Source organism: Podarcis erhardii (assembly GCF_964252035.2).
Source record: "Podarcis erhardii genome assembly, chromosome: 4".
NCBI classification, from domain to species: Eukaryota; Metazoa; Chordata; class Lepidosauria; order Squamata; family Lacertidae; genus Podarcis; species Podarcis erhardii.
In genome coordinates this window covers 33461753-33487555 of record NC_138508.1, presented here as the reverse complement: position 1 = coordinate 33487555, position 25803 = coordinate 33461753, and the positions used below count along the sequence as shown (strand labels likewise).

The following is a 25803-nucleotide window of genomic DNA, read 5'->3' as shown; positions in this document are numbered from 1 at the left end:
AAATTATGCAGAAGCTCAACTTCAATGCTTATTCAGTACGCCCACCCTTTTCCTACAATGGGAACTGGGACATGATTGAACAATTTTGGATGGGCATGAAGTATATTGATTTCAGTGCTCAATGTTATTATCGGGGGTATGCTAAGCCTATGAGGACTTTACCTTACAGAGATACATAGAGCAAATACAAGCTTACCATGAAGCCAAATGAGAATCAACATGATGGAGTGGGATGCAAGGTTGAGCTCTACTAGCAAATATAAGGAGGGATTGTTTTCAGAGCAGGAGCAAGAAGCAGCAGATGCGTTAAGCCCTCTAGTTCCCTAGAAGGTGAAGAAGAAAGATGCTTAGAGCTGCACATGAACACAACTTTTCATTAAAAAGTTCACCGCTTAGTGTCTGCTTTAATTCAGTGGCATACAAACTGTTGAAATAAAACAAGCACACAAACTTGAATATCTACTTTCACTACTGTCTTCAGACTAGCAATTTTTTCAATCATTATCAGAGTTTTATAATATAAATGCCACTGGAGTTATTAGGTAGGCCTCAGAACAACAGGAGATGCAACACAAAGGGCACTTACAACTTCAACTGTCAATATGTGTAATTAACATGTCTAATTGTCATAGTAACTTGGAAAAACTCACTTGCAACTGTTAAATGTTTCCATTTTAAAGAAGGAAGCACCACCAATCTATAGCTCTTCCAGACCACCTGTTTTTTCACTATTCATTGTGATTTCTTTACACAAAATTTGCTTCAGGGTTATACACTGGCATTCTGAGTTGCTTTTGTTTGTTTGCTTTGCATGGAAGTAATAAGCTGTTACCCAACACCACCATTATTCTACCCATTCCAGGTAATTTCCTGTCACTTTTCTTACCACAACAAAATAGGTGGGTGGTACGTGTGTGTGTGTGTGTGTGTGTGTGTGTGTGTGTGTGTGTGTGAAGTTTTGCTTTTGAAATAGGTTTGGTGCAAAAGAACCCCAAATCTATTTGGCCGTCCTCTTCCAAGAAGGGTGCACATGAAGTAGAGGGAGGAAGAGGACACCCATCTAGCCAGCAACCTAAATTTGCTGGTATACAGTTGAACCATAACTTGAAAATAGTGACAGTCCGGTAGTGGCCCTAGGGAAGCAGTTTAGTAATGCTTGCCACGTGTCCCGGAAAGCTGTCTGTGGACAAACGCTGGCTCCCTCAGCCTGAAGCAAGATGAGTGCCGCAACCCCACGGTTGCCTTTGACTGGACCTAACCGTCCAGGGGTCTTTTACCTTTACCTTTTTTTACCTATTAGAACTAAACAAATGGGTTGATCATAGAGTTCTACTATAAGGAGAAGATTCACTCACAGTCTAAAGGAATCTTCAAAAATAATTAGATGCTTTAGTTTCTTCTAACTAGATGTGACAGAATCACGGCCACCTAACTAACTACTACCTCCTTGTCAAATTCCATACAGAAGAAAATAGGATGAGAGAATACAAAGGCAGGGTTTGGCAATTCAATCTAAGTAATCTAATGGATTATTGGTTAAAGTTGCCACCTTAAAGCTGAACAGAAGCAGAAAACAGAAAATCTACATGAAACTGCTGGACCAGTTACCTGGCGTTATGGAGTTTGGTATGCTGATGTCACCCATCTCTATTTTTCCTTTTCATTCAACCCAGGTGAAGCAATGAAAGCCTTAAATGCTTGCCTGAAATCAGTGGGGCACTGGATAAAGGCAAATGAACTTATGGTAAACCTAGATAAAACAGAATTAATTGTAGTGGGGAAATCAGTGGCTGCTGTGTAAGGACCAAGTATAGCTATAGCTATACTCAGTGCTGGAATGTGGAAACCTGACCACTGCTATTCATGCCTTGGTGACTTCTAGATCAGACTATTGTAATGCACACTATGTGGAGATGCTGTTGAAGGTAATTATAAAACTTCAGGGAGTGCAGAATGTGGCAGTCTACTGGATAAGAGCTTGAGGCTGTTGTTTCCATATATCCTCATCTGTTTCTGAAGCACCTGCACTGGTTGACAGTTTATTTCTGGGCTGAACTCAAAGTGCTGATTCCAGTCCTGGACATTCCTCATTATGTCAAGCCCTCAGGACTTAATCATCTCAAAAGGCCCTGCTGCGAAATTCATTTAATGGGAAAGCTCTATTAGCCTCTACCAAGCACAGGGTCTTTTTTGTAGCAGCCCTAATGCTAAGTTTGAAGAACTCCTACTTTGATAAGCATTAGCAAACAAATAAAAGAAAGCCTTTTTGTTTTAGTTGTCCTTCGGGAATTCATTGCTGTTTTAGCCTGTTCTTTTTTCAAACAACAACTGCACTGTATTGTATCGTCTTAATCTATAAATAGACTTGAAACTTGGGTAAATAGCTGCCTATAAATATTTTAATAAACAACAGGATAAGTCACACAACAGACGGTACAAACTAGGAGACATAAACTGCAGGCCACCAAAATTCTGGTGGAATTAACTACTAGTAAGATGCATCGCTACAAATGTACCGTACATTTGACAAGACAGAAAAGGATTGTGCACAGCCAGTATATTCCAAAGAATCTTACACGAAGTTCAACAAATGCATATAAAACTCAACAGAGATAGTGAGCCTTCAACTTCCTACACTGATCTAACAAAATATGGCTCAATTTAAAATACTAGACTTTTTACTCATTAAACAACTGGCTACACATCACTTAACCCGATGGCATTAGCCAAAACTAAAGCATTGCCATCACTGTCCCAATTATTCAGCTACCCATTGCCTTTCAGTGGGCCATTAGGCTAAATGGCTTCCCTGGGAGAACAACCCAATACAACACATTTTCTGATTAAGCACAACTAGAGAATATTCCACAATATCATATAACTTGTGAAGGTTTCTGGTCATTTAAAATCCTCCTATCCCATCTGTTTGGTTATCAGGCCAAAATGGAATCCTGGAAGCATCTTCCTAATCCTAATAAGCTAAATCGTCCAGCAGGATTGGTCCTTCTGGGGAGCATCAGGTCTAGCCAAGAGTGTGAGGCACTAGTGTGTTTCTCTGTACTGAGCAGGGACTGAAAAAACTTACAAATGAAAGCCTTTTCCATTCCATGTTTTGTATCAATGCAAGGAACCTTTTATGTTTGATTGACATATAAGGATTTATTTACTTGCTGCATATATAGCATCTTTTATATTCCCTGTGCTCTTAATTTGCTTTTTTGTTTGTGTATGCCGGTATGTCCCCCCCCCCCACCTCATAATTAGATATTTATTGATATATTTTTTGGCTAAAAACCAAAACAAACTAAAACAATACTTTAGCACAGGTAATATGTAAAACAAAATAAAGCAATGGCAGGCAATTATATTGCTACAGCAGATATAATGAACAACCATGAACCAAGGTAAGGGAAAGTATATGTCTCTGTGTTAAGTGATAAGCCAACACACACACCCCTCTTCACAAATCATACATGGCAAAAGCATGGACACAGGCACTTGCTCAGTTCATATAAAAGGCAAGTGAGTCTCAGGCTAACTCACTCATTCCTTTTCTCCTTGTTATGCATTCCATTTTCCTTGCTTCTGTGGTAAACCACAGTTTGCTGTTGCATGCAAGCTGGCAAATCATGGTCTGCATTTGCCTTCCAAACTATAATTGTAAACTATGATTTGATCATTATTTGCAAATCAGGTTTGTAAGGCATATGTGAACCATAGGTTCACAATTCAAATGCATAACCAAACTTTGATGGGATCCATAAGCACTTCATCCCAGCCTTGTGGGCCTTTTCTACCTGGCCTGGGTGAGCAGAGCTGTGGCTAACTCCAGCTATAAAAAGTTGAGGTGGCTGAACAGACTCTTGAGTTGGGGCATTGTTTAGGGGGTGTTTGGGGGGGGGTTGTTGCTGGTTTATGGCCCTGCTTAAAATTGTTGTTTTTTTTTTTTTACTTTTTTTAAGCTTGTGGGTTTTTAAATTTTGGGTTTTTATTATTTTTAAATTAAGGGATATAGGATGCACCTGGGAAGAGAGGAGGTGGAGAGTGCAGGGGCAACCCTAGTCACAGTGGTTCTGGACAAGAGAAAGTATGGGGTGGGGGTAGGCAGGCTGGATAAGGGGCATAGGGCACAGGTAGAAAGTGACCACACCTTGTCCAGTCTGGGGAATTATGGTTGTCCTATCAGCTAGCTCTGGGCTCTGCAGCAGCTGTTGCTGAAAGCCAGGTACACTCTGAGTGAGACCTCCCTCATCCATTATCTGATTATGGATGAGGAGGCCGATCTCACCTTTATGACTGATGTTGAGGAGCCCCATACTGCTGGTTTTGGGGGACTTCAACACCCATGCCAAGGCAACTGGCTTTGTGGTGGCTCAAGACTTCAAGGCTGCCATTGTGACCATGCAGTTGTCTCAACATGTCATTGGCTCAACACATGTGGCAGGCAACACTCTGGACCTTGTTTTCTCAGCTGGACAGGAAGTAAGTGATCTGAAAGTTGGGGGTGGTATTGACACCAGCCCTTTCTCATCATTAAATGACTTTCTGTTGAGATTAGACTTTCAGCACTTTTTCCCCTCTGCAGAGATGGGGGAACCTATCAAGATGATCTGCCCTTGAATCCAATGGGTTCGTAGATGGCTCTGGAGGGTTTTCTGGCTGGTATGACTGGGACTTCTATCAAATCCCTGGCTGACTTCTGGAACATCCAAATGGCTTGACACGATCACCCCAAGTGCCCTCTCTCACTTCATGGAGCCCGTTTCGCTCCCTGGTTATACTCCAGAGCTTAATGCAAAGAAATAGGTTGGGAGATGGCTGGTTGAAAACAACTGAAAACTGGTAAGGGCTCATCATTCAGCGTACCTAGTGATAGTGAATGCAGCAAGGAAGCTGTCCACAATGGTGACATACAAAGGGCAGTATACAAGTTTAATAAATAGTGGTGGTGGTGGTGGTGGTGGTGATTAGTAGTCCTACTATGCTGTACCAACTCCCATGTTCCCTTTCAAAGTGTACGCATTAAAACATTTATATTGTGGAAACCACTCCTAAAAGGGTAGCCATGTTTGTTGTAGCAAAAACAAATGCTCTAGGAGCACCTTACAGTCTTAACAATTTAAAATGGCAAAAGCTTTATTGTGGAAACAATAATAGAGTCAAAATTACAGAACCCATAGCAGAAAAGCAGGGCTCAGGAGAGCAGGCAGTCATTTGCTAGACATCAAGACTCATCTGAAACTGCCAGGAAGACTGTTCAAGCAGCAAATAAATTTTGGTGCCTGTAATTTAAACTGGATATAGAAAGTGCGGGGCTGCCCAGTTTTGTAAGGAGGGCAGAGCAATCCAGAGCACCTGATCAGTATTAAGCCTGTCACTTATTGCTTATGGAGAAGAGAGCAGGAATTGGCAGAGCACTTGTTAAAGGAAGACTTGGACAAGAAGCGGCATAAACCTACCCCTCCTCACTACCAGAATTTATTAATGCAGGCACCAGTAATTATGCGGCTTGGTTGGAAGGGGAATGGGATATAAGATGTGGAGTGCTTTATCCGCTCCAAGACCAATGCTGGTTTTGGCACAACTTTTGCTCTAGTGAGTTACAAAAAAATAAGCAGGTGCTAGCAATCCGAGGGACCACATGCCAGCTACAGCTGCTTCAGCCCGATTCAATTACATTTACCTGAAGAGTCCCCAGGACGTTGAACAGATCATGGAACCTATAGGATACAGAGCCCATACATTGTGATGTTAGTGAACCCTATTCAATAAAGTCTGGCTCTGTCCTGGGACAGGAGGAACATAAGCATGAAATCAAAGCAGTGCTTGAAGCAGGTAGGCTTTTCCAACACTGGTGGAAAAGGAAGCTAATATATAATGTGTCTGCATTAATGTTCAATTATATTTAAAAAGCCCTTTGGAACTCAGGCCTTAAAAATACTCTGAAACAGGCTGTCAGTGTTGCCTCGCTTCCCAAAACGCTGGGTGCAGCACATTTGCTGAACATACTCCTGGGATCAGGACTTCACTCCAAACCTTGTTTGTACAAAAAAGGAGCCAAGCAGCTGGGAAATTCTGGAGTATAGTATGTCCTCATTAGTTCCCATCTGCCATCAGAACTCAGCTCATGGCAAGTTTGGCTAAGTCCTGGTGTTCTCAGGTCCAAATCTGGGTCAGTTTTAATTACACTATACAGAATTCTGTGTGCAGGGTTTTTTTTATATAAAAAAAATCCTTATTATACAGCACAGAAGAACGGGCAGCTCTCCAACTAATCAATTTTTTAAAAGTACATATATAAAATTTTAAAACCAGGCTAGACAGACAGTGGGTGGAAGAGAGGAAAAAATGTATGATTGAGTACAGGGGTTAGTTAAGAGAACTGTTCACAAAAGTGGGTCACTAGCAGTTCTGCTTTAGAACTTCAAAAGAAAAGGAAGGGAGGAACCTCTTCATTTGCAAAGATGGGGAATCGGGAATATAAGATGTACACAAATCACAATGTTCTTAATGCTGACCTGAATTAAGGCACATACTGTCACTTATCATTATTATTACTTGCATCTCGACACAAGACACATGTATGGACCTGGAAAACTACCAGAAACGTGTGTCTTCATAATGTCAGAACAGGCATAAGTTAATTGAATCCCAATTCAAACATGTACTTAGGTGGACAAGATATTGTATAATGCTGTACATGTCCAACAACTGGTGCAAACTGGGTCATCTTATCCGCGTGTGCTAAGATAACACAACAGGGAGCTGAACCTCAGGTGAGTGCTTTAAAGTGGCTGAACGAGACACTAGGTTGAACGAGACATGAGGTGTACGCAGTGCCAAACAGGGGGAATTCTTCTTGCCCACCTGCATTTAAAATCATGCCTGCCTGATCCAGAATATTGTTTGGCAGTATTGCATTTGTTCCTGGTCAGAAGTTTTTGCCCAGTTCTACTTTATGCACACCTGAAACTTCAGGGAAAGGTAACCTTAGAAGCAGTGTGAGCCCTGTTCTAGCCTGTGCCTCTCCAGGGTCCTCTAAGCTACCTGATGCTCACCAATGTGTATTTATTATCATTATTTATTTATTTATTCAATTTATATCCCACCCTTCTTCCCAAGGGAGCTCAGGGTGTCATAATAATAATAATAATAATAATAAATAATTTAAAAGCATTATAAAAACGGTTTCAAATATTATCTCATCCAGGGATGGCATTCCACAAATAAGGCCCTGTCATGTTATTATGCTTTTATATTTGTTGGAAGCTGCACAGAATGGCCGGGGAAACCCAGTCACATGGGTGTGGTACAAGAAGAAGAAGAAAAAGAAGTAGTAGTCAATGCCAACTGGACATCCCCCAATAGCAGCAGCACCAATTGTGTAGACAATTGATCCCTATATCTGCTGAATTACCACGTTTTAGCTCAGTGGTAGAGTGCATGCTTTGCATTCAAAACACACCAGTTCAGCCCCTCACATTTCCAGATATCTCTAGGGAAGACGGGACTGTCTCAAACCCTGGAGAGCTGCTGCCAGTTAATATAGACAAAGTTGATGGGAACAGAACATCCTATGTTCATTCTGATTGACTGTATCAGAAGATGCATTGTTCTAGTTTTTCTTTAATTTCCACAGTGATAACCACAATAAATACATTGCAGCAAGACAACAGCCTTGTGGCACCTTAAACACTAATTATTACCGCATAAGCTTCCATGGACTGAAAACCATTAGCACAATCCAAAGGTTAGTATTGCTTTAGTTCATGCATTTTTGTTTACATTTTAATTTAGTACACTTATTATTAAAGAAGATCTAGGAACTGGTTGGATAGAGGAATTTTTCCCCATGTAAGGCTACACTGAGCCACAACATAATAAACTAATTGCTTAAAAGTATCGAGATAGTCAATTTTTAAAAATAATGAAAGTGTATGAGGAGAAAACAGGGTTAGAACTTCAGTCTAGAACTTCATCCAAATAATAGATTTAAAGGCTAAAAGAGCATATCCTATTACATTAGATTGGCAGTGTGTCTTGATGGTTCTGCAAAAACCATTTGCATTCTTAATAAAACTAAGTACAATGCACTTAAGAAATGGGCTTCCCAATCCTAAACAAATTACTTAGAAGTCAATCATATTTAAATAAGAGGAAGCAAGTACCATTTAATATATTTACAACCAGAATGTAATGGATGTGAGGTTATAGCATGTGGGATGGGCAGCAAGTCAGAGATTATAGGAACAGCATGGCAGCCATTGTAGCATACCCAACTTTCTTCCTGAAAGAATTAACTATTAATAGTACCTTTTTCTTTAGTGCAATATGCTACTACAAAATCATACAATAATGTTGAGAAGATCATGTGGAAAATTATGGAATCATCCCTTCACTGTCCTCCTTTATGTGCACCAGGTCAAGAGATGGAAAAGAAAAAATCCGGCAAAAATTAAGAGATTGCAGAACAGAATGCTGCACACAGTAAACTGAACTGACATTTGGGATATGACTGGGCCAGCATCTAAGTTGTTGTTTGCAGCCATCCTGTTAAGAATCATCACCAGATGCAAGACAGGGGGAGCAAGTCCCCCATGACAGCCACTGTGATATAGATAGTGCTGAAATGAAAACAGGATCACAGATTGAACTATGTTTTTATATTGCAAACTTCCCAGTGATTCTTGGATGAAGGGCAGTATAGAAAACAAACAATACCACTTTACTACCATCCTCCATAGAGCTTCTCCTGCATTTTTGGCTGCTTTGGGAGTGCCCCCTTTTGAGTCTCACGTGTGGATGGTCAACGTTCCGTCCTCTGATCGCTTGGTGATTCAGTGATTAAACATCCAGGTGCTCTCTCCCAAGTGCCAAAGCATTAGTGTTGCCTCTGTATTTTGTTTTAAAACTTCCTAATTGACTTACTTTATAGAAAAAAATCAATCAATTTCCCACCTGTTAATGGCCCTGGGGGCAGATCTTAGGGGGTACTCTTCTTCTGAAATGCAGCTATAACTTTTTCTTTTGTTTCTTTGTTTTTGCCAATTTATGGTAGACTCACCAGCTGCACCTACTGCTGGCAGAGGAAGACTTGACCACTGTCATTTATGATTTAGAAGTGTCTAGATTAGAATATTCTATCATGTTCTACACATTAGAGCACATTGCATTAGTGGGATCTGGAAGCTTCAACAGGTGTCATCTTTCTTGATTGTTAGATAGTCACCAGCAAGGTGTGGGATTTGTGTGTGTGCTCACACACACACACACACACACACACACACACACATACTGCCCTAGAGTTATGGAACGACCTCCTCATCCATCAAAATGTTTTCTATTTAGAATCAAGTAAAAACTTCTTTTAATGCCTTTTTTAAAAAAACCTAAATCGCTTTGACAACACTGCTGGAATGCAGTACAGAAATACTGTAAATAAGAACGAACAGAATAAGTGATAATCAAACCCCTAGGGGCTGGTTGCTACAGGACTGGTGTGCATTTTGACATTAGCCATCTTTTTGGCTGTTACATTTTGGCACTATGTTTTAATAGGCCACATGAAAGAGAAAAGTAGAAAACAAAAAAGTGGGAGGAGGGCTCTCAGGAAGAAGACAGAGCAAACTCATTTCGTGAAACTCAAGATATTTAATTTATGCATAACTATATTGTTTGTTTTCTGGAACAGGCCAGGGAATTTCCCTGATGTATGCTGTTATCCAGTCCCAACGCCCAGGACGACTAGTAGCAGGTGTTTTTTTCCACTGCTGGGTATTCTTTACAGCAAGAAATTCTTTACACATCGCTGAAGAACTAATACAGCTTTACAGTTTGGTGCCTATGGTTTTGTGGCATCTGTTCAATGCAACAGCTTCAGTAAAGCACCTTTTTAAAGCTCATTGTATGTCTTTACAGTTTGTTATAAATCAGCAGCAGTGCCTTTAAAGAGCACAGCATCCAAATACACTGCTTTCAAGCATTTAAGATGTTAATGGGTTTTGAGGACTGGAACTGATCTTGTATAGCAGCAGCTTTTAATGCCAGGATGAAATGGACTGTGTATAGCAACTTCTGCTGTGCTTTCTCTTGCATTGAGGTGATCAGAAGGCATCTATGTATTGAAGAGTTTCCTAAGGAATCAATAGCTATGGAAACAGTGGTGCTATAGATACAGGGGAGGGCAGACAAACTTTCAAAGAAATACTGTACACGTCCATAATTGTAAATACTTTCTTCTTTGAAGAGTAAAATCTTTTAGGGATCTATTTGGGTTTCCCATATATTCCCTCCCACTGCAATCGTATAACAATGAAAGTTTGGCAAGGAAATTTGTCTCTTAAAGGTTCAAGGAAGTGATCCTCTGGCAATCCCTCTCACATCTCTCCAGCAATCCCTCTCACATCTCTCCAGCAATTTATTTTTAACTTCTAGTATTGCTCAAAGTCACTTCCAATCTCTGCCTCACTCATTGTCCCAGCTCGCTGAGCATGACAAGTGTGCTGAAACATATCACCCCTGCTGCAGAGAAATGGAACAGACAGTGGAGAATCAGTACTATGGTGAGATATTATACCATAACAATTTGCTCCCCTAACCTTATCTAAAATTTGAGAACAAGGATGCAAGACCACATTGTGGTAACTGGCAAATATGGGTCATATAACTTTTCCTTCCATATCTATGAGAAAGTACAGAGTCATGTGAGATCCAACATGTCACCTGTTCCCTTAGTGATGATCCAGGCATTATTTGAATGAGAAAATAAGATGAGGTGGAATCTCCAATACATGTAACATTTTAGGTTCAGAAAGCATGCATTTGGAAATTTAAAGGGAGAGGCAGTCCTTAAGCCAGTGATGGCCAAACTTGGCCATCCAGCTGTTTTGGGACTACAATTCCCATCATTTCTGACCATTGGTCCTGTTAGCTAGGGATGATGGCGGTTGTAGTCCCAAAACAGCTGGAGGGCCAAGTTTGGCCATCACTGTCTTAAGCTATTGCAGTCCTGAGTTATTTAAGACTTTATAGGTGAAAACCAGAACTTTTAATTCAGCAAGAAATTAATTGACAGTCAGTGCAGATGGGCCAGAATATGCGCAAACCATCTTGCCGTAGTGAGAAACCTAGTTGTTGAATTCTACAGCAGCTGACGTTTCTGAACTTTCTTCAGAGGCGGCTCCTCATATAATTGCAGTAATCTAACCTAGATACCAAAGCATAGACAACAGAAGTGAGGCTATATCTGTCCATAAAGGGGTGCAGGTGGGCCACCAGCTGAAGCTGATGGAAGGCACTCCATCCCACTGAGGCCACCTGAGCTTCAAGCAATAGCAATGGAAGCTTAGTACCTGCTCCTTCAAAGGGACTGCAACTCTATCAAAAGTAGGCAACCTCCCATCCATCCGGTCTAGGGAACCACCCACTAACAGTGTCTCAGTTTTATTTGGATTGAACTTCAGTTGTTGGCTCTCATCCAGTCTATTACAAAGGCAAGACAACAGTTCAGAACATCTACTCTAAATAATTGGTACAATGTGGTATGGGATACCAGGCTTCTTGAAAAATTGATGCAAAGATTACGAGAGACCAGAGATCAAAAAAGAAGGAGATATTTGCTACTGATTAGTGATTGTTTATCCAATATACAAATAGAGACTCCAATGGCAGGGCAGGTCCTGCCACATTGCATATTACATGGTTGCATAGATACTATTATGAGCTTTGAATGTCTCGCTGCTTGGACTGTTATCACCCCAACAACCTTAGTGTCATCCTGATATATTTTGTGTTTTGCCTGATTTTTCTGTAAACGGTGGTGGTGGGGAGTGTTTGTGGTTGTTATCTGATTAATTGCATGATTTAATACATATGTAAAGCAGTAAATGTTTTTAAAAGGAAGAACATGTAGATCAATGTTCTCATGTGAATCTGGACAGAGGATAACATTTTGCTGCATATAAAAATTTAAAAGCAAAGTACTCTCCGACTGGACCTAATGGTCAGGGGTCCCTTTATCTTTACCTTACTCTCCGACAGCATCACATCAGTACTGACGAGCATCTAGAATCCTCTCTTTAAAAATGGCACTATTCACTTAGCTTTTGCCTTTCCTAACTCTGTTTTCCATTTCAGTGGAAGACTGTAAAGTCTGAAGGTCTCTTGTACAGAAGCCAACAAAAACAAAGGTAAACTTAGAACTTTCATTAACTGTAAATTATAAGAGCAAACAGAAATAAGGATTGATGTGAGCAAGAGGGAACGCTAAAGCCTCATCAAATGTAATGTGTAATACCTTAACCCAAACATATTTTGGGATGCCTGCCAGGAAGATGGGTATAAATGTGGGAGGCTTATAAGAATACAGCTTGAGCTGAAATGTTTAAAGTTTTCAGTTTTACTAGGAAAACAGTTATAACTCAGTGAAAACAGGACCTTATTAATAGTAAAATGTTATATATAAGCTACTGTTTTCCTAGATGAATCAGAAATGTTCTCTCTGGGTTGCTGATGGCAGCATGTAGGGGGACCAGCTACTATATTCCTGCAGTGGAGTGAGAAATCACGCTGGTATCGCTGGACATTTACTCAGTTCATTGGCTCCTATTAGGATCTTGAGATGTCCAATATTCATTCAGCAGCAGATTTCAGGGCCTCATGGGTTGCAGATGCAGGACTCTTTGCTTATTTTAACAATATGAAAGTCCTGAAGCAGTTAAGTGAGAAACAAAAAGACCAAATTCACTCTTGTTCAAGGTAAGGGCCAATTGTTCTGATTCACGTTTGAGGCAACAGTTTTTGAATAATATTATTACAGCAGAGGTGGGCTACCTATCATGTTCCTGAAAATGAAACATGAATTATGTTAATTACACATAACTAAAATGAAGATTAGATGCAGTTTTCCATTTATAATGTAATATATCTGAGGCAGACCTAGCTTTCCCAGAGGTTTACAAACATGGTATATAACGTCACATACTTTTAATGCTCTTGAAGAGGTCACACACACCAGGACAAGGAAAAATCCATACAAAATTAATTCAATTGCTTGCTCTTATCATAATAAAACTAGAAAGCTAGCATAACTAGACAGGAAAATTAGGGCTGTCACTAGGTTTCTTAAAAATGTACTAAGATGTACTCAGAGAATCACTTTCATGTTCCGGCATCCTCAGAGGTGACATAAGTGGCAACCAGATTGAGGTCCTTCTCAATAGAAGTCTCTTCCTGGCCTTCCACTAAGTTTGACATTCTTTCTTTTGCTTAAAAATATTAAGTGATAAACTAATCAATGTTTAGGATGAACTATAAACGAATTAGGGCTGGGGTGGCTGAACATATCAGATCAACTAGTAGTTGATAACTGGTGAATACTATTTTCCCCCTTGTTAATGATATCTAGTGATTATGTGGATTATTATTTTTTATGGTATTGATGAACTAAAGTATGGATGTTTGGGAAAGCTGAAAAAATATATAAGGGTGAGCCATTTTTAAAGACAAACACAAAAAAGAAGGAAAATAACAGTTGTACTTGTGTTTTGTTTCCCATTGTGTTTTGAAATACATTGTGTGTCCATCCACAGAGTCCCCCTTCCAGGTGCGCTTAGCTGAGTGGAAAATGAATGGACACAACAACTGTCTGGGATTTAAATGGCCACAACTTTATTGACTTCAGATGTAGGAAGCTTTGGCATAGACACTGAGCGTGTACCCCTCTCAGCCCTCCCCTGCTAGAGGACTGAGGCATGACAGGGGCTATTCAGGGGTGGATCCACTGCAAAACACAGGTTTACATGGATGGCCCCCAAATGCTGAGGGAAGCTCTGTGGCCTACTAGCCCTACGCACTTGGCTCCTTGGACAGAGACTTCCCTCCAGACCCCTCTAATGGGGTACCCTGTTAATGCCACCACAAGGAACAGGTGGTGGGTGAGTCACCACTTCACCACGGTCCGACTGGTTGAAAGACTATAGGATTCCACCCAAGGCCTAAACCGCCAAAGTTGTGACTAGAGTTATGGGGAAGGCAAACCCTGCAGAGCAGGGGAAATTCCTTCCTGGCTCCAAATACAGCAACTGCCAAAAGACCACAGCAAAGCCCAGCAAGCTGAAAAGAAATGGTTAGGGCAGTAATCAACTATTAATGAAGGGAGAGGAAGGGTGGGTGACACTCCCAGCCCACTAGATGCTGGGCAGAGTGGTCAACTGGGCTAAGTAAATGGCCAGGCCCCGATCCCCCAGGCCTGCCACGGATTGGATCATTTGAAGAATGGGTTTGGCGGGAACCTGTGAGCCTCCGTGGTGGCTGAAGGTGACGGAAACAACATCCTAAAATGGCACCACATGTCTGGGCGAAAGGGGAGGCACGTCAACCCTCAACTGTCGCTCATTGGCAAGACAATAGTGGTCATTCTTTATCAATATGAATCTGTAAATCTATTGATCAATCGATCTTACAGAATATATGACTAGAATAATTAGCAAGATCAGTACAGGAGACAAGAGATATTGCACTGCAGCACAGGAACCTATGAAGCTGCCTTCAGTATGGGTCAGCCCATAAGGTCCATCTAGCGCAGTACTTTCTACACTGTCTGTCATAAGCTCTCCAGGGTTTCTGAACAGAACATTATCAGCCCATTATCAATGCCAAGGACTGAAACTGGAATCTTCTGCAGGCAAAGCAGATGTTTTACCACTGAGCTATGGCACTTCCATAAGTGATCCTAGCTCTAAATCCCAGCAATAAAAAGTAACACTTCCCATTGGGTTCTGTAAGGAACTGGAGTAATGTTCCAACGGGCCTCAAGAGATATTTCCAGTTGTGTAGGTTTCCTGTCGAGGAGGTTTAGAGCTATCATTTCTTATATTATGGTAACTCAATCAGATCTAGGTGGAGGTGAACAAAAGATGAGCAATCTGGCTATTTCCCATTCATGTCACTTTCCCATGTGTCTATCCAAAAGTCAATTCAATCCAGTTTCCATATTAATCTTTGATTTTTTGAAAAAGCAGGATGGAAATGTGAGGAGGTATTTTAACACATATTTCCTCTTTTAAAAAATCCCAGTTCTAAATGGGTTTTCCCTCAAAATACACATTTTAAATCTTTTGCTATTTTATTGTATTTTGAACCAAGAACTGCATTAGAACATCTGAAAAATGTGAATCAAATTCCTCAAGCATTCCTAAGAGTAGGCATGGCTGGAATGAGGATTCTGTGTTCTGATTAAGAATGCCTATTACCTACAGATCTGCATATGTGGAAGTGCCTTTGTCTGTCTGTAGCAAGCTACAAAACTTAAACCGAAACACTGATGATACCTATGAAAACCAATTTCCAGATTCAGAGTCACAGTAAATGTCACCTGGGTTCCATGATGAAGGCAAGGTATATGTAGAATACAAAGAAAGTAGGTAAGAAAATTAATTATTCAACCTCTTAAAATTAGTATTATTTCATTAATGCTAGTGCATTATTCCAGATTCTTATATTCAGACTTTACCAAAGAACCCATCTGCTCAGCTACACAAGCTACTGTGACTACATCAAACTGGTCCTTCACTTATTGCGCTACAGATATTGAAACCATTTCAAGAACACTCTGTTTCCCTGTGTGTCTTCAAGGCATTCAGTGGTCTGAGTCCAAGATATCTTGCTGACTGCTTGAAGCACCAAGATGAAGCACATGGTTGACAGGTTGTGTAGGGCTCATCCAACTTGGAACAAGGTTGTGGAATGAAATCACAAAAGGCTCCAAGAGCCACCTCAAAATTCAACATTCTTACAAAGCACATTTATTTGGACTTTGACTTTGTTAATAAATACACATATGGCAGGAGGCATAAAACCATTTAAAAACCCACAGGGTTGTGTGTTTTTTTCCTTTTCTTGGAGGAGAAAAGGAAAGACAAGAGAAAATGAGCTTCACATGATGGATACTAGTCTTGTTATTTGATTAAAGTGATCAGATAGCACAGGGGTGAGAGCAGTATTAAAATCTTGAATAGAACTAATATAGTTGAAAAGAACCAGATAATATGATTCATTTTGAGATACAGATAACTACAGATAAATAGGGCTACAACGTTGTTATTGTACTTTTAATAGAATTCGTATTCTCTATGGCTATAACTGAAATCTCTGAAGTCATTATATGTATTGTCTTCAAAAGTAATTATTACTCTGCCTACTGCATTTCTAAGTATGATGTGAGGATACTGCTTGGTATTATTATGGAATTGCATAGTTTGGTGAGCACTACATTCCTGCTCCATTTCAAATCAAACAGTCAATGGCAGTATTTTCCACTGATGGAAGCTAGATTGAGCCTGTGCGGTTAATCACAGACAATACCACTTCATTTTTTATGAAACATATGATAGATTTTTTCTGCAAAAGGCTTTGTTTCATCCAACCTCTTGTCACCATAACTCTGAGTGCATTATGGTGTTTAATACTGAAAGAATAGTCACAAATGCAAATTAATGACTGCAGAGCATAGCAAAGTTTGATAAAGACTAAATTGCCTGTCAAAACTTCTTCTTGCATTTCCTAAATTTAATCTTAGGCTTATTATAATCATTATTTATAAAAACGCCAGCTATAACCTTGCACCCATACAAAAAGAGAATTATCAAAGGTGAGTGTCTGTATTTCACCTAGACTTAAATAGCTTTCAGAAGTCTCCTCTAAATATGAACCTTCAAACATATCTTTCCAGTTGCATTTTCATTATTAATATTTTACTCATAATGCAGAATAGTCATAAGTTGGATAGGTTTTTGGTAGCATGTCTCCACTTTTCAGGGAGGTGTGTTAGTATCCTGCTAGGAGTTTACCATACACGTATATCCAGCTGGATACCAAACTGCACATACAAATATTTCCTGTACACAGGATTCTTCGTCTGATCCAGCTATTTGGCTTTGCATGTGTAATGCTACCCACCTGCAAAAGCAACAGTGCTGTTCAGCTGGTCCGGAGCCAGAGTGGAGCCTGTGATTGATTGATTGATTAATTTTAAAACATGTATAAGCATCTTCATATTCTTTTTAACTCTAAGATTTTGTCCCTGTCCTTACAACAGCTGAACACATCAGTTGCAAATTGTTTGGAAGGACTTTAATGAACATTCTTTAATGGGTGCATTTACTTGGATGGGAGTCAGAGATTTTAATGGATGTCATCAAAATTGATAAATTCTAACATGCTATGTTTCAAATTCCAGTTGAGGGAAATTTGACATTTTGGAAAATAATACACTTTCCTAGGCTATGGATGTTATGAGCACTTGTAAGCATTTGTCCTCAAATGTTTCTGAGCAGCATCAGGAAAAGCACAGTCCTGTTCACAGTCAACTTTCTTTCTTTCTTTCTTTCTTTCTTTCTTTCTTTCTTTCTTTCTTTCTCTCTCTCTCTCTCTCTCTCTCTCTCTCTTTCTTTCTTTCTTTCTTATTAATGTTGCAATACTTATATGAAATCTTTACATAGTGATACATGTACATTATATTTATAAATTCGCATTTTCACATTTCATTATGTACCAACATTTATCCATTTCTTTCTCTTTTTTTGGTTCTTATTTCTTGCCCTGTGTCTTCCCTCCACACATGCATGACTTCCTTGCTATTATTTTGTAACTTTATTATTGATATTGTATTTTTATATCTTAATAATTAAACATTCATTCTTATATATCTGCTTGACTTAACTTAACTTAGTGAAATCAGTCAACTCTGAACAATGCTTTGCTCACCTGGACCGTGCAAACTGTCTTGCTCTTTGCCTAAAAATAAGGACAAGCCCTATTGGATCAAAGGTCCATTTAGTCCACATATGGTTCTCACAATGGACAACCAAATACTTATGGAAGATTCATGGGTGGGATATGAGTGCAACAGCACTCTCCTACTCATGTGCCTGGGCAACTGGTATTCAGAGGCATGCTGCCTTCAATACTGGAGATAGAACACAGCCATCATAACTAGCAACCATTGGTAACCTTTTCCTTTTTTTAAAAAAAATAATATTTATTAAAGTTTTAAATGTTACAAAAGGAAAAAGAGATAATTCCAAGTTAAACAAAAAACTTAACAACACATCACAATAAAGAAAGAATAGAAAAAAATATATAAAAAACAGAAAAACAGAAAAATAGAAACAATTAAAAAACACAACGAACCTTCCCATAACTTATCTTTCATTTACTTGTTTCCTTGACCTCCTCGCACCTCCCTTTTTTTGTATTCTAGTTCGGTTAGCTATTTCAGCAAATCCTTTCCATCTTTCCCAATTTTTATCCTATAATTTATCTTAATATAATGTAACTTTACCTTTCCTCCTTTCATCCATTAACAATCTATTTTTACTTAATCCTTTATAATATTTCTGCTAAAGCCACATAACTTCATTCCAGCCTCCTTCTAACATTCCTTAATTTTACAATGTTTCTGTAAATAAACTTTAAATTTCTTCCAATCTTCTTCCACCAACCTTTTCCTTTTAAAGCCATAAATGTTGGCAGCCATTACTATATCTTGTTATAGCAAATTCCATAATTTTATTATGTGCTGCATGTAAAAGCACTTTTTCTTTTGTCTGTCCCAAATATTCCAACATTCACCTTCATTAGATGATCCCAGACTCTAGTATGATGGGGAAAGTATTCTCTTTATCCACTTCCTCTTCAGCATAATTTTATACACTACTTATCATGTCCCCTCTTCTTCAACCTTTTTCTAAACTAAAAAAAAACAAACCTCATGTGTTTTTATATAGGGATTTGCTTCAGCTCCTTGATCACTTTAGTTACCCTTTTATGACTATTTTCCAGCTCTACACTATCCTTTTTGAGATGCAGCAAGCAACCAGATCTGTACATATGAGGATAGGAATGCCAGGCAGGACAGTCAAGTGGATAAAAGAAAATGAGGACAAAGAAGGTAGAAACCAGAAAGCAGGGAGATGAGAATGAATGGAAGAGCCATGCAGTTGAAGAACAGACTCCATGAACAGAACACTGCCTCCTCAATGTTGTTGCTGCTACCCAGTCACTTGCCCAGCATACACCACCACCCAGAAGGAGACAACCTGAGAAGCAGGGTATGCCTTTCCTTCTCCTTGCCTTTGTCAGTGACTGCTCATTTACAGCAACAGCAAGGATAAGGGAGTTCTGATGAGTGGCAGGACGCCAGCTCCATGGGTGTGGGCATCCGCTGATATTTTTCAGGACTGGGAGGAGTGAATACTCCAAATAAACAAAAACAAAGAAGCATGCGTAACTGAAAAGTGCTAGCAGGCAAGATTCTCACAAAAGAAGTGAGGAAACAATTTGCCTGCACAATTTGCCTCATGTTGTTAGGTTTACTCAGGGAGGGGGCAACTACCACCCCTTGCACCCTCCCCATGGACACTCATGGAGCTCAGCAAATGCCTGGCAATACCAATCCATGATACTTACCCTATCAAGGGGACATAGTATTGTGCTACTTAAAATCTAGACCCTGAAAATGAATTCTGCCAGGAGTGGCTTCTGCTGGCAAACCTAATTGGGGATAGGAGGTCTTGAAGGTCAAGAAGAAGAGTTGGGGAGCGGGTGGGCCAAAACTTCACATATTAATTTGAACTAACCATCTAATTTTTGAATTCCTTCTAGAATTTATTAAAACTATTTATTTAGCATGGATTAAACTTGATGGCCTTGATAATGTACAAAAAACATTATTTACAAATTATTTCATTTATGTAACAGTTTATACAATTTTACAAGAGTTTCATATATTGCAGAGAAGTGTTCTATTGTTCCTGGATTGTAACAGAAACTTTTCAAGTTAAAAATTAGCAACATATTTGAATACAAGGACAATGGAGTTCATTACAAAGTTTGTTCTTACTTACTAAAACTCTAATACATACCAATATATATGTGTGTGCATAAGCAAATCTTTATGCAAATCAATTAACTGAGAATTACACCTCAGTATTTAAAAAGTAACATGTTCCACAAGCCAGGGTGCATTCATTTGCCTTGCACTCACTATGCCTCTAACAAATACTATTTATGAGATCATGGAGAATTGTGGCTAGAATGATAATTTCATTCTCAGCAAAATTAGCTCTGATATAAATTCAGTAACAGCAAAATATTTTGCTGTATATAAACTGTAGCATATGGCAGTCTCACTGAAATCAGCAGGATTATTCATATACAGTAGTTTAAACTAAGGATATATTTAAGGACTTTCCTCAACTGGGGCTACATACACCACTCAAATGAGTGCTGTACATAACTCCCAGTGCATTCCCTGTCAAACTGAGTTTTGTTGCAATCTGTCCCTTTCATTCTCTGTAGCATAAATCGGCTAGGAACACTAATGTCACAGGATATATATGTCAGTTTATGTAGGCTTTCAATAAAGACTTAAATTTTGCTTGAGTCTATGGATATATATATACAGTGTATATATATCCAGTTACAGACTCTTAAATCCCATTGAAATTATGTGTTTATGTGTTTAATTATGTGTGGAATATAGTTTTATTTGAACATGACCCATATTTTAGCTGTGTGCAGGGATGCAGGTGGCGCTGTGGTCTAAAACCACAGAGCCTAGGGCTTGCCAATCAGCAGGTCAGGGGTTCGAAACCCCATGACGGGGTGAGATCCCATTGCTTGGTCCCTGCTCCTGCCAACCTAGCAGTTCGAGAGCACGTCAAAGTGCAAGTAGATAAATAGGTACCACTCTGGCGGGAAGGTAAACGGCATTTCTGTGTGCTGCTCTGGTTCGCCAGAAGCAGCTTAGTCATGCTGGCCACATGACCCGGAAGCTGTACGCTGGCTCCCTCAGCCTATAGTGCGAGATGAGCGCCGCAACCCCAGAGTCGTCTGCGACTGGACCTAATGGTCAGGGGTTCCTTTACCTTTACCTAGCTGTGTGCAACATTGCTGCCCAAATTTGTAATATTCATCACACTGAGATAAAACTTCACCTTCTTCAATTTGAAAACTTGACAAAGGGAAATTGAGCATGTATGTTTCTTAGAAAAACTTTATCTAATATCCAGTACATAATATAAAAGGTGCAGCAGAAGGAAAAGGGATGAGAAGGGTCTACAATGCAGGGAGGTTGGTGGTTACCAAGCACAGTTTTTCAACAATCAATATAACATGAACCAAGTTGCTGACCTTGGAACAGGCAGAAAATAGGACTGCAAAAAGATAAGCATGTATTTTTTATTTATTTGGAAAAATTCATTTCAGAAAACCTCTACATTCACCTTGCTTCTGCTGAGTGGCAGTGCACCTGTTACAGAAGTCAATATTCTGCCAGGATCCCAAGGATGAGTATAGAGGCTTGGCACCATAGTTCAATATCAGACCATATAATTTGATTGCAGAAGGCCTCAAATTCAGACCCTGTTATCTTCAATTGAGATTCTTCAAGCAAACAGTGCTTGGAAAGACCTCTGCCTAATACCCTGGAAGACGGCCACCAGTTGAAGTAGACAGTACTCAGCTAGATGGAGCAGTAATATGGCAGCTTGGTGTGTAAATTTAATCCTCACTAATGTCGAGAGATTTTCATTTACATAGGAGGGCTCTACTACTGCTAAACAGAAAGAACCACCAAGAACCATAATATCTGTGTTGGCTTATAGAACATAGCATTTACAATGGAGCAAATGAACTATGACATTAATGACAAATTTGCTTACATTTTCACTTATGCTGAAACAACTATTTATTCTGGTTCAGAGTCGGAAACTCATTTTTAGTATATCAGAGTTACAAAATAAGAACTCCTTGTCAGTTTGGGGACCTTCACTAATTTATACCAGAAGAAGTGGTCATGTGCAGTTAGCATGCTTTTTATTACATGTAGACATTGGTGGATAGGGAGTACAATTCCACTGAGAGTTTGAGATGAGAGCAACCCTACAGAAGAAACAATAATGTTGTGTATCTTGGGATTTTCTTCTCACAGGCAGAAAAGCTGTTGAGTGAGATTTCAAGTTGACCTCCAGAATCAGTTACTTGAGAAACAACCCCAGGTACCCCAGATATGTACAAGCACAAAGAAAACTAGACCAAAGAACTGGCTCCCAAGGGAGATTACAGAAATCCCACTGTTAGAATACTGTACATATGCTCAACTGCACCAGCTGGTGGTCTAACTCTGCTCCTATGGAATGCCTTGGGATTTAATTAGCAAGTTTCAGTTTAAGATAATGCTAGATGCTTTTGAAAAGCACACATTAAAACAGAACAAATATTACAAAAAAAACAACAAACCAAAACGGTTAACTAGAGGACAGTAGATTATTATTTTATATTCTGGAGATGGGATCATGAAAATCTTTGACTTTCCAACTGAAGATGGTAATAGAAAATATAACCACATTCAAATGACAGATAGGTTTTTATTTTGCAATGTATTTGTTTACTTTTTATTTCTATGGTAAAGGTAAAGGACACCTGACAGTCAAGTCTAGCCAAAGGCGACTATGGGGTATGGTGCTCATCTCGCCTCAGGCTGGGGGAGCCGGCATTTGTCCACAGACAACTTTCCGGGTCATGTGATCAGCATGACTAAACTGCTTCTGGCACAACAGAACACTGTGACGGAACCCAGAGCGCACGGAAACACCGTTTACCTTTATCTGTATGATCTGGTATTCAAGTGGACATACAACGAAGCTGAATGTTGGAAGATTCAGGACAGACAAAACTTCTTCATGTAAGTGCATAGTTAAACTATAGAATTCTCTCCCACAGGAGGCAGTGGTGACCACCAGCTTGGACGGATTTAAAATAGGATTGGACAAATTCATGGCGGCAAGGCTATCAATGGCTACTAACCATAATGGCTATGTTCTACCTCCAGCGTCAGAGACAGTATTTCTGAATATGAGTTGCTGGAAACTGCAGGAGGGGAAAGTGCTGTTGCACTCAGATCCTGATTGTGAGCTTCCCACAAGCACCTAGTTGGCTACTGTGAGAACAGAGATGCTGGATGAGGTGGGCCACTGGACTTGATCCAGCAGGTTCTTTTTATGTTTTCATGTCTGGCAATGGGGAGATGGTCCCTTGGCTGCCTGACACTGCCCATCCACCATCAGGGTTTTGTAAAGGAGCATAAGGCAGTATTCTCTCCACTAACTGGCAGTAGCTTTCCAGGGCTTCAGAGAGGGAACGTTCCCAATCCTACCTGAAGATAGCAGGGATTGAACATGGGACCTTCTGCATGCAAAGTAGATGCTCCATCATTGAGCTACAGCCCTTCTTCACAGGCATGAGTGCCACACAATGCACATCACTGAAGAGAAAATGTTTCCAAGTTGCAGCTCATTGTATAGCACTAATAAATTACCGTATACCTTTGCAAAAGGCCAGCTATGAGGCTCTTTCATTAGCTGACTGCATGAGGTGCTGTCTAGAAAAACAAACACCCAAAAATGAAAGTCATAGGTTTACTTTACAGTTATTACAATTTATTTTTGGAAGCACACACACACACTTTAAAGAAAGAAACCTAATAATATTTTTGTGCTCTTTTTCTCTTTCCTTGTGCTCCATTTTTGCACCAGTTGCTTAAATTAGTTGGAGAAGCAGCTATGCATGAGAGACCGCACTCAGCAGGCTCTATCAGTCAGAAGTCAAGGATACATGTCCATGATTTATCATGCTTTTCATGGTAATTAGCCAGAGTGCCATTTTGCTTCCACTAGCATCACTCCACTCTTCCATCTCTCTCTCTCTCTCTCTCTCTCTCTCTCTCTCTCTCTCTCTCCTTTGGTCTCTTTTTTCCTGCATTACATTTACATATTTCTCAGTCTCTCATCCCTTAGTATGTTTTATTTATGAATATAGACCTTCCTGATCATACTTTTAATGTAAAGGAGACTGTAATTAGTGTGTCTGTCTGCTGGGTTAATCCCTTTCCTACATTATATGCAAAGAAGTTAAGGGTAAGTAACAGTTTACAGTCAATATTAGGTTTAATTACGCTTAATGAGAGTTACTGTCTCCCTTTACTAACTGTACCTAGGAGTGCAACTCCTAGATGAATTTCCCTCCCAACCTCATTTTGTTACCTTAATAGTGCCACTGAGCACTGTATGTACAGTACTTTAATCTACAAAACCTCTTCAGGTGCACCAAATACGTGAGGCACCTGTTCTGCAGGGATGCTGTAGAACCAGCACAGCTTCAAACAATGGCATCCTTGTGTGGAGGAGAAAGCTTTCTTATCTAGCACATTCTTGTACACAGTGTTACTGGGGGGAAATTGTTCTTCCAGCCTCTATAGATATTCCCTAAGAAAGTCTCCCATATGAGATAACCCCACATTTCATTTAAGAAAAATTCCACCACCATATAGTGATTTTCACTCTGCTTCTCTCCACCATTAGTTTAGTTTGTTAGTTGATTATATACTGTTTTACAACTGAAGTCTTCAGAACAGCTCACGATATTTATAAAATGCAAAGGATGCAAGACAAAGAGGAGGGAAGAAGGAGAGAGAGAGAGCTCAGCCTAGTAAGATCAAGGCAGGAAACTAATGACTTCTTCACCTGCCTCCGGGGATCATGGTTAAGGTCTCTCCTCCTTAACCACGGTATGTAATCACAGGACAAATCTTGATTCCAGATCATGGTTGAGGAGAAGAGACTTTATCCATGATTCCAGGTTGGATGACATGCTAAGCCAAACATTTGCTTAACACTCACATACCTGGAGCGAAGAGAGATGTCAGCAACACTTTATAAAATTGTGCATGATGCGCAGAAAGAAGAAATATCTTCCAAAATGCTAGAACTCTGAATCACCCAGTGAGCCAGTTTGGACATACCTATCTGTCCTAAATAGCTCTAATGGCTTAAGGCGGTATTCCAATATGACTAACAGGGCTTTGTGCTATGCCTAATTTAAAGGGATCAGACAGGAGCCAAATATAGTTTCATTGGCAAAGCCTTAATAAATGTTAATTAGCAATCTACTGCATCTATACGTTAGAAATCCTTCCCAATGTCTAAGCCTGCAACTGGTTCAATCCTCTGCATGTGAGCAGGGATGACGGGAACAAAATAACCAGTTTCATGCACACCCCAGGATTACACTAAACTTAAATATATGCTCACTGTTTTCTTGAATCCTGGTTATATGAATCCTGCCAGTGTAGGACCATCAAAATAAAGTGAATCCAAAATATTTTGGGTTGTGTTATTGTTTTTAAATAGTTCTGTTTCAACTCTGTTTCAGCAGAGTTTGACAAAGAGCACTATCACTGCAGTTTTATAAATAGATTAAGCAGTTCTGCATTGGGGTGAGTTTTTTCCTCTCCTTTTTCCCTCCCTAAAATCAACAGAGGCAATGATTGGCCTCCCTCTGTTAGCTTTACTGGAATATACGCTGAAAAATGTTTATATGCATATGAGTAAATACAAATACACACACACAATGCTGAACTTTGTGACGACAGCCTGTAAGTGGTTGCCCACATTCCCTGGGCAATGGTCAGCTTTGTAACTTTTTCCTGTTTCCTCAATGTAATGATTAACTAGCCTACTGGGCTATTATTCATGGCAGGTAGAACAGGAGCAGCCACAGCAGCAACACTGGTGGCCTCTTCCCATCAGACAGCCCTGCCAATCCTGGCTGGATATTCAAAATAAAAAGTTATTTAAAAAAGAAGCAGCAGCCAGCAGGAAGATCCTCTGCCAGAAAGAGTAAAAGACTGATCTCTCTCTCAGAAGTTTGTCATGCTAGAAACAATTTTTTTGCCACGACGAGTGT

General features: G+C 39.8%; 1 protein-coding gene across 19 annotated transcripts in view; it reads right to left on the bottom strand.

Moving 5' to 3' along the window:
• Positions 1-25803, bottom strand: part of ZBTB20 (zinc finger and BTB domain containing 20) — a 633941-nt gene that overhangs the window by 386214 nt on the left and 221924 nt on the right. For 13 of the 19 annotated variants that reach the window (XM_081859693.1, XM_081859688.1, XM_081859691.1 and 10 more), the window contains exon 3: positions 197-323. The exons of 4 other annotated variants lie outside the window; for them this stretch is intronic. The gene's annotated coding sequence lies outside the window, so the exon portion shown is untranslated. 2 more of the 19 variants (XM_081859677.1, XM_081859679.1) reach the window with 2 other exon arrangements.